Here is a 9,238-nt window from a genome sequence, read left to right on the forward strand (position 1 = left end):
AACACAATTGAGTGGCATTAGCTAAATTCCAATCACACCACCCTTTTGATCTCAAAAGTTGTTGAACTCCCTTGCGAGAAACAAACCAAGGTTTTTATTTTTATTTTTATTTATTTTTAATATACTATTTTTTCTTTATGTGGGCTGTGCAATGCTTAGCTCCATTAAGCTTTCTAATTAACCCATATAGCGAGTGTTAGGCTAGCGACTCTCAAACCAAAAAGGCTTTAAGGCACTAGGTGTAGAGACACCCCTAAGAGCTTACTAACTCGAGTTAAAAAGGCTACGAAACTAAACTAGCCACACAAAATTATTCACACCCAGAACTTCACCGTTTGACGCAAACACTCACTGCTGATTAGGCAAGAGGCCCGGTTACTAAGTAGAAGCTTGAGTAGAACACTATTATTTCATGAACCCTTTTTTTTTTTTTTTAAAATAAAAACCAAGATGAGTCAAAAGCAAGGTCGTCCAAGTTTACCAAAGACAAAAGATTAAGCACAATTGGTTTTTAACTTTATACCCCACAAAAGGTGTTAGTGTGCTTGTGTAAATTGTCAAAGTATAACTCATGAATCATCCACTAACTAGAAATAAATGAAAAAGACACAGAAGTGGGATAATTATCATATAATTCATATGTTCTCAATCTTAAAATCATTCATGAATATCAAATAAATCTAAGTGCAATGTAATCTTGTCATAGACAAACTGTGAAAAACAAACAACATAGTGCACTAACCTCATAAACATTTTTTTTTTCTTCACACTTTTCAGTTTTTTTAAATATTTTATTTTTTACAATTTAAATAAATGACGAAAATAAACAAAAACAAAATACAAAAACAAAACCAAACCAAAAAACAAAAACAAAAACAAAAATGAAAGGAAAACTAACATGTTGCAACAAGAAAATAATACAATAAACACATCTTCTCCACCCCCAACCAAAGATTGACATTGTCCTCAATGTTTAAACATATAAGCATAATAAAAAGAAGAGGGTAGCATTACCTGAGAATTGACATCCAAAGTGAAAGCCTGCAACGTGTTAGTGTAAAAACAAAACAAAAAAACAGAAATGTAGAATTTTTTTTTTTTTATAGCACGTGAACAAAAATTTCTAAACTAATTATATACAACAGATGGACTAAGGGAAGTCCAATCAATCCTAGTAAACAAGTTCGTTCAAAGAAACTGTCTCATCTTCTGGAACACATCTCCCCAAGTAAGGTTTAAGTCGTTGGCCATTAACCTTAAAAATATTTCCATTCTTGGGATCCTCAACTTCAACAGTCCCATATGGGAAAACTTTTTTAACAATGAAAGGCCCTGTCCATTTAGTTCTTAATTTTCCAGGAAACAAATGAAGTCTAGAATTATACAAAAGAACAAGTTGAGAAGGCTCAAAATTTTTCCTCAAAATATTTTTATCATGAAAAACTTTAGTACGTTCTTTGTAAATTCGTGAGTTCTCATATGCATCATTCCTGATTTCCTCAAGTTCATTCAATTGGAGTTTTCTCAAGGTACCTGCATCTCCAAGACTAAAGTTAAACAATTTGATAGCCCAATATGCTTTATGTTCTAATTCAACAGGTAAATGACAAGGTTTACCATAAACTAGCCTATATGGAGACATACCAAGAGGTGATTTGTATGCAGTACGGTATGCCCACAAGGCATCAGTTAGTCTCAATGACCAATCCTTCCGGGTTGGATTCACCGTCTTTTCCAAAATTTGCTTGATTTCCCTGTTTGCAAGTTCTGCTTGGCCATTTGTCTGTGGATGGTATGGAGTGGAAATCTTATGGGTTATCCCATATTTTTTCATCAAAGCTTCAAATGGTCGGTTGCAAAAATGTGATCCTCCATCACTGATGATCGCTCTAGGAATACCAAACCTGGACAATACATTTTCTTTCAAAAATTTCAAAACAGTTTTATGATCATTCTTCCGACATGGTATGGCCTCAATCCATTTTGAAACATAATCCACAGCAACAAGGATATATAAGTAACCAAAAGATGGAGGAAAAGGACCCATAAAATCAATGCCCCAACAGTCAAAAATTTCAATAATTAAAATTGGGTTAAGAGGCATCATATTACGTCGAGTAATTTTTCCCAACTTTTGACAACTTGGACAAGTTTTGCAAAATTCATACACATCTTTAAAAATTCTAGGCCAATAAAAACCACATTGAAGAATTTTGGCCGAAGTCTTTTTGGAAGAAAAGTGACCTCCACAAGCCTCAGAATGACAAAAAGATATGACACTAAATATTTCATCATCAGGAACACATCTACGGATTACCTGGTCGGGACAATATTTGAAGAGATACGGGTCATCCCAAAAGAATTTTCTCACCTCAACCATAAATTTCTTTTTATCTTGTGAGGTCCAATGAGGTGGAATAAGACCTGTAGCAAGAAAATTCACAATGTTAGCAAACCATGGTAATGTAGAAACACTAAACAATTGTTCATCAGGAAATGAATCTTTTATAGGCAAATATTCATAAGGCTCCTCAAAAGATATCCTAGAAAGATGGTCTGCAACAACATTCTCCACTCCTTTCTTGTCCTTGATTGTAAGATCAAATTCTTGGAGAAGCAAAATCCATCTAATCAATCGTGATTTGGCTTCCTTCTTTGTCAATAAATACTTCAAGGCCGAATGATCTGTAAAAACAACAATTTGTGAGCCCAAAATATATGACCTAAACTTTTCCAAGGCAAAAACTACAACAAGCAATTGTTTTTCAGTTGTAGTGTAATTTTTCTATGCACTATTCAAAGTTCTGCTTGCGTAGCAGATGACAACAGGCTTCTTGTCTTTTCTTTGGCCTAGCACTGCACCAATAGCACCATCACTAGCATCACACATTATTTCAAACGGCATGGACCAATCTGGGGGCTGCATTACAGGAGTTGATGTTAGCATTTTAATCAATTTCTCAAATGCTTCTTGACATGCATAATTCCAATCAAATTTAGCATCTTTCTCCAAGAGATTATTCAATGGCCTTGCAATTGCACTAAAATTTTGTATGAATCTCCGATAAAAACCTGCATGTCCTAAAAAAGATCTAATATCTTTAACAGTTTTAGGAATAGGCAGATTAGCAATTAAATCAATTTTTGACTTATCTACTTCAATTCCTTTGTGAGAAACAATGTGTCCAAGTACTATGCCAGATGTGACCATGAATTGGCATTTCTCCCAGTTAAGCACCAAATTTTTCTCCTTACACCTGATAAGAACATTCTCCAAGTTAGATAAACAATCAGAAAATGAATCACCAAACACAGTAATATCATCCATGAAAACTTCTAAATATTTTTCTACCATGTCACTAAATATGCTTATCATGCAACGTTGGAATGTAGCTGGTGCATTGCAAAGACCAAAAGGCATTTTTCTAAAAGCGAAAGTTCCAAATGGGCAAGTAAAAGTTGTTTTTTCTTGATCTTCTAATGAAATCTCAATTTGATAATATCCTGAATAACCATCTAAAAAACAATAATACATATGCCCTGCAACTCTTTCCAAAATTTGGTCAAGAAATGGTAAAGGAAAATGATCCTTTCTTGTGACTGAGTTCAATTTACGATAATCAATACACATTCTCCATCCAGTAGTGACCCTAGTTGGTACCATTTCTCCATTATCATTTTCAACTACTGTGACTCCTGATTTTTTTGGAACAACCTGTGTAGGACTTAACCATTTGCTATCAGAAATTGGATATATGATACCTGCATCCCAAAGTTTAAGTACTTCTTTTTGCACAACTTCTTTCATTGTTGGGTTAAGTCTACGTTGAGCCTGCCTAACTGGTTTAGCATCTTCTTCAAGAAAAATTTTGTGTGTGCAAACCAAAGGACTAATACCTTTAATATCAGATAAAGTCCATCCAATAGCAGTCCTATGATCTTTCAAAACTTTAAGTAACATACCTTCATGCAAAAGCTCTAGTTTAGAAGATATTACCACAGGATAGGTCTCATCTTCTCCCTAGAAAAGCATATTTAAGTCCAGCAGGAAGAGGCTTCAATTCACACTTTGGGGCTTCTTCTCTTGATGATTTTGTCTCATCACTCATAGTTGGCAGCTCCTCATATTTTGGTATCCAACCATTATGTTCTTGTACCTGCGCAGAATCCAACAAAGAACAAAGATATTGTACTTCAAAATCTTGTGCAAAATTACAATCCCCATTTACTAAACAAATTTGCAATGGATCAGAAGGAAAAGAAGAATTAAAGCAATTTTGAACAATCGTCTCGATCATGTAAACTTCTTTGTCATCTTCATTGTTTGCTGGCTGCTTGCATATGTTGAATATGTTGAGCTCCAATGTCATGTTCCCAAATGATAGTTGCATAAGTCCATTCCTGCAATTTATATGAGCATTAGATGTAGCAAGAAATGGTCTTCCAAGAATAACAGGAATTTGAGAATTAGAATACACAACTGGTTCAGTATCCAAAACTATAAAATCAACTGGAAAATAAAATTTGTCTACCTGAACCAGCACATCTTCCACCATACCTCTTGGGATTTTGACTGAACGGTCAGCCAATTGCAATGTTATTGAGGTGGGTTTTAATTCACCAAGACCCAATTGCTTATAAACCGAGTAAGGCAACAAATTAACACTAGCACCCAAATCCAATAAAGCTTGTTCAATGATAAAATTTCTAATAATACAAGAAATTGTGGGACAACCTGGATCTTTGTACTTGGGTGGAGTATTAGTTTGAAGAATTGCACTTACATTTTCAGTTAAAAATGCGGTCTTATCAACATTGTGCTTTCTTTTGATAGTGCATAAATCCTTTAAAAATTTTGAATATGAAGGAATTTGTTTTATAGCATCCAAAAGAGGTATATTGATTTTCACTTGTTTAAAAACCTCCAAAATTTCAGGATTTTGATTTTTCTTTCCAACCTTAAGTGCTTGTGGGAATGGAGCAGGAAAAGGGCACTTAACAATTTCAGAATCATTATTTTCTTTTTCATTATTTTTGGATTTTTCTGAATTCTTTTTATTTTCAACTGTTACTAAATCATCTTTCCCAATTATTTTTCCACTACGAAGAGTAGTGACAGCCTTCACATATTCATGCTTATTTTCATTAAAGGAAGAAGAAGAAGAAGAAGGGGTATTTACCTCTAACTGTGCATGTGGATTAGGTTGGACTTGAGAAGGAAATTTACCCTTTTCCTGAATTGACAGTGAAGAAGTGAGTTTGGAAAGAGTGCTCTTAATCTCACCAATGTCTTGTGCATTCTTTTGATTTGTGGCAGTTTGGCTTTGTATGAATTACTTCATAACATCTTCCAAATTTGATGACGATGATTGCCCTTCCACCTGTGGAGAATAATAAAAAGAATTAGATTTTTGTTGAGGCACATTATTATTAGTATTATTTCTCCAACTGAAATTTGGGTGGTTTCTCCATCCTGGATTATAAGTTTCAGAAAAAGTGGATGGTTTTTTAAATTGATTCACAAAGTTTGCTTGATCATGCAACATTTCTCTGAAAGCTGGAAGTGTTGGACACTCTTTTGTTACATGTCCCATGACCCCGCAAACTTCACAAATCTCAAAAATTTCTTGACTTGCAATTGAATTAACTTTTTGAGGCAATTTTGATTTTAGAGTTTCAACTTCCCTAGCCATTGTTGCCAATTGAGCTTTGAGACTATCTTCCTCCTTAAGGTGATAAATACCGCCGCTAGAAGGATTAATGGAAGACTTTGCCTTTTGGGAATTAGGCTCAAATGTGTTGGGAGTGCTCCAAATCTGAGATTTCTCTGCAATTTCATCAAGAAAATCAAAAGCATCTTCAGGATCTTTATACATAAAATTTCCATTGCACATCATCTCAATAAATTGTCGATCTTTAGGTGTTAAACCATCATAAAAATGACTTACCACCCTCCATCTTTCAAAACCATGGTGAGGACATAACATTAACAAATCTTTAAATCTTTCCCAAGCTTGAGGTAAAGACTCAGTATCTTTTTGAGAAAATGTGGTCATCTGTCTTTTCAAAGAATTTGTCTTTTGAATTGGGAAAAATTTCTTGAAAAATTCAGTTTGCATTTCAAGCCATGTTCCAATTGTTCTTGGCCTTAGAGAATAAAGCCAAGTTTTCGCTTTATCTTTCAGTGAAAATGGAAAAAGTTTTAGCAAAACTGTATCAAGCCTACACCCTTGTGTTGGAAAAGTTCCACAAACTTCCTCAAACTCACGCACATGTGAATATGGATTTTCAGATTCCATTCCATGAAAAGTTGGTAAAAGTTGTATCATGCCCGGTTTAAAATCAAAAGTTTGACCATTCAATGGAAAAATGATGCAAGATGGCACACTTGTACGAGCAGGATGCAAATAATCATGTAATGTCCTAACAAGTGGATTCTCATCATTATGAACACTATGATTCTCATCATTATGAACACTATGATTATCTTCATCATTTTGGGGGCCTTCCAATGCATTATTATTATTATTATTCTCAGCCATTTGTGATGAAATTTGGTCAAATTGAGGTTTCTTTGCAAATCTACCAAACCAATCACGATATCTCATAAACAAAATAAAGAAGTAACAAATAAATAAATAAAATCTAAACTAATTTTTTTAAATTTTTTAATATTAAAAAAAACTAAGACAAAAACAAACAAAAATAAAAACAGAAATGAAAAATTGAGTTTGATAAGCCTTACCGAATTAGCTTTGGAAACTAAAACCGCAAACCTTAACAATGAATTTCCTTGTGCTACTTTTCGCTTCACTGCTCCCCGGCAACGGCGCCAAAAACTTGTTGCGTCTACCCAAGTGCAAGTAGTCACACGTAGTAATAATCTTGGAAGTCCAAGTATCGTATCCTCAAGGAGCAGGTAGGCAAATATCTGCACACAAAGAAATAATTAAACGTACCACAATAAAAGTGACAAGCAAAATGGAAAAGTAATTTGATTTGATTGTTGTGGAAAATTGAGTTTAAAAATGTAATATCAATAATGGAAATGCTGAGGCATCAAGGTTCAATTCTTTAAACAAAATATGTTTCATGCTCTTTAATTCAAATTATAACTCGACTAAAATCATCATTGAGAACTTTAACCGGAAGATAAAGAAATTAAAACCAATTTAATTTTTCAATGTAATCTTTATTAATGATTGTTCAGAAAATGGAGTTGCTTAATATCTACTCTTTTAATTTAAAAGCATGCCAAGTCAGTTCTTAACAATGAGAAAAATATAATTGAACTCATGAAAAGATAATAGCACTTAACATCAATCAAAATAAAAGGATATGAAAATATTGAACAACAAAAATAAAAGAATTTAGCAATTCATACCGTATATTGGATTAAAGAACAATTCACAAACTTACTCAAAGAACATTCCCTTTAGCCTTAGCTAGAGTTCTAGCAACTCATTACAAAAGAAAACATAAACTAAATGGATAAAGAAATCTGTCGTAGGGGTGTCCTTGCCAAATAAGTTGATGGGTGATTTATAGTAGTCAATGAGGTGAGTGGGAAGTTAATACATTCATGGTAGGTGATGAAGGGTCTAATTGAGTGATTAATTGGATTAAACATGTGTTGATGGTGAAGAGTTAGTGGAAAAGAAATAACGGTGAGGTAAGTGGGCGTTAAATGGCTGACATAAAATAGGCTCTTTAGCTTCAACGGTTTTGTCTTCTCTTCTCCCTCTTTACTTCTCTTTATAATCACAATAATCCCACAATCAATTCTTCAATTAAATATGCCAGCAATTCTCTTCACACCTAGCTTGAACTTGGACAAATGTATGTCTTCATCTTTTGGCTTTCCAACTTCCTACGGAAGATAAATTCACCTAATAAGTTCACCAAATTAATATAGAAAATTCATAAATCCAGTTGGTGAGAATAAAATGTAACAACAAGTGAAATTATATTCATTAAGCCAAAATTATATCATAAAGTCTCCAAAATAATAGTAAAAAGATGTAATTTGAGACTCTCATCATGCCTTGTGTTGTGAAGAGAAAATTGCAGAAAATCAAGCCAGTTGTTGAGTACAATAAAAGGGGGAAAGGATGTGGCCCTGCACATACTGAGATGCAGTCCTACATTGGTGTGTTGGCACGCTCCAGAGTCCCACTTGTGGACAAGAAATGGGCTGAAATCCCCAATGATATAAAGGAGCAGATTTGGGAAGCCGTTGACATGGCTTTTGTGGTAGGTCAAGGGGGCAAGACCTCGGTGTTATCTTCTGCTGCCAAGAAATGGAAGGATTTCAAGTCTACACTGACGAGGCATTATATCCTTCCATACATCAAGAAGAGGAGAAATTAAGCCAACCCCCTGAAGTATAGAAATTCATAGAGAAAGCAGAATGGGATGCCTTTGTAGCTTCAAGGTTATCCAAAGAATTTGAGTCTGTGCATTCTCAACATTCACAGATTAGGGAGAAACTTGAGTACAATCATCGATTGTCTCGAAAAGGATATGCTGGTTTGGAGGATCAATTGGAGGAAACCATGCCTAGGGTAGAAATTGATCGATCTACCTTATGGAAGAAAGCTAGACAGGACAAACATGGTAACATCCCGGATCCAAAGGTGGCAGAGAAAGCAAAATTAATTGTAAGCCTACACACTCTGTTTTAAATTTTTATTAAACTGTGTATAATTCTTATTACGTCTTATGTTATATTTTTCCGTCGTGTGAATGATTTTACTACGTCGAAATATTTTAAAAAACGTCGTGAAAGATCTAAAACTGGAATCACAACTCTGTTTTCTGTAATTATAGCATAAGACGTCGGTGGTTAATTTTTTTCGTCGTGTTAATGTTATTACTACGTCGAAATATTTTCAAAAACGTCGTGAAAGATCTAAATCTGGAATCACAACTCTGTTTTCTGTAATTACAGCAAAAGACGTCGGTGGTTTATTTATTGCGTCGTTTTAAACAACTAACCACGTCGGTTTTAATTAACGTCGTTATAAATATATTATAACGTCGATTTCTATATTGGTGCGTCGTGTGAAATTATATAATGCGTCGTTTGTTTATAAATAACCGTCGTGTGTTTTCTTGTGCTGACTTTTTTGTATGTCTTTGTTTTAGGATGAATTGCAAAAACAAGTGGCTGAAGGCAGTCTGAGTTTAACTGGCAGTAATGATGTGTTGACCTTGGCTTTGGGTCCCGAGCATCCAG

General features: G+C 34.3%; 1 non-coding gene and 1 pseudogene across 1 annotated transcript; one reads left to right on the top strand and one right to left on the bottom strand.

Moving 5' to 3' along the window:
- Nucleotides 1-657: 657 nt before the first annotated feature.
- LOC103343644 (uncharacterized) lies at nt 658-6,542 on the bottom strand (annotated as a pseudogene).
- On the top strand, nt 5,965-6,073 carry LOC148917000 (small nucleolar RNA R71). Its single transcript, XR_016127560.1, has one exon. It is a non-coding gene; the product is annotated as a small nucleolar RNA R71 (small nucleolar RNA).
- Nucleotides 6,543-9,238: the final 2,696 nt, after the last annotated feature.

Source organism: Prunus mume, linkage group LG5 (genome assembly GCF_029339155.1).
Source record: "Prunus mume cultivar Tortuosa linkage group LG5, ASM2933915v1, whole genome shotgun sequence".
NCBI classification, from domain to species: Eukaryota; Viridiplantae; Streptophyta; class Magnoliopsida; order Rosales; family Rosaceae; genus Prunus; species Prunus mume.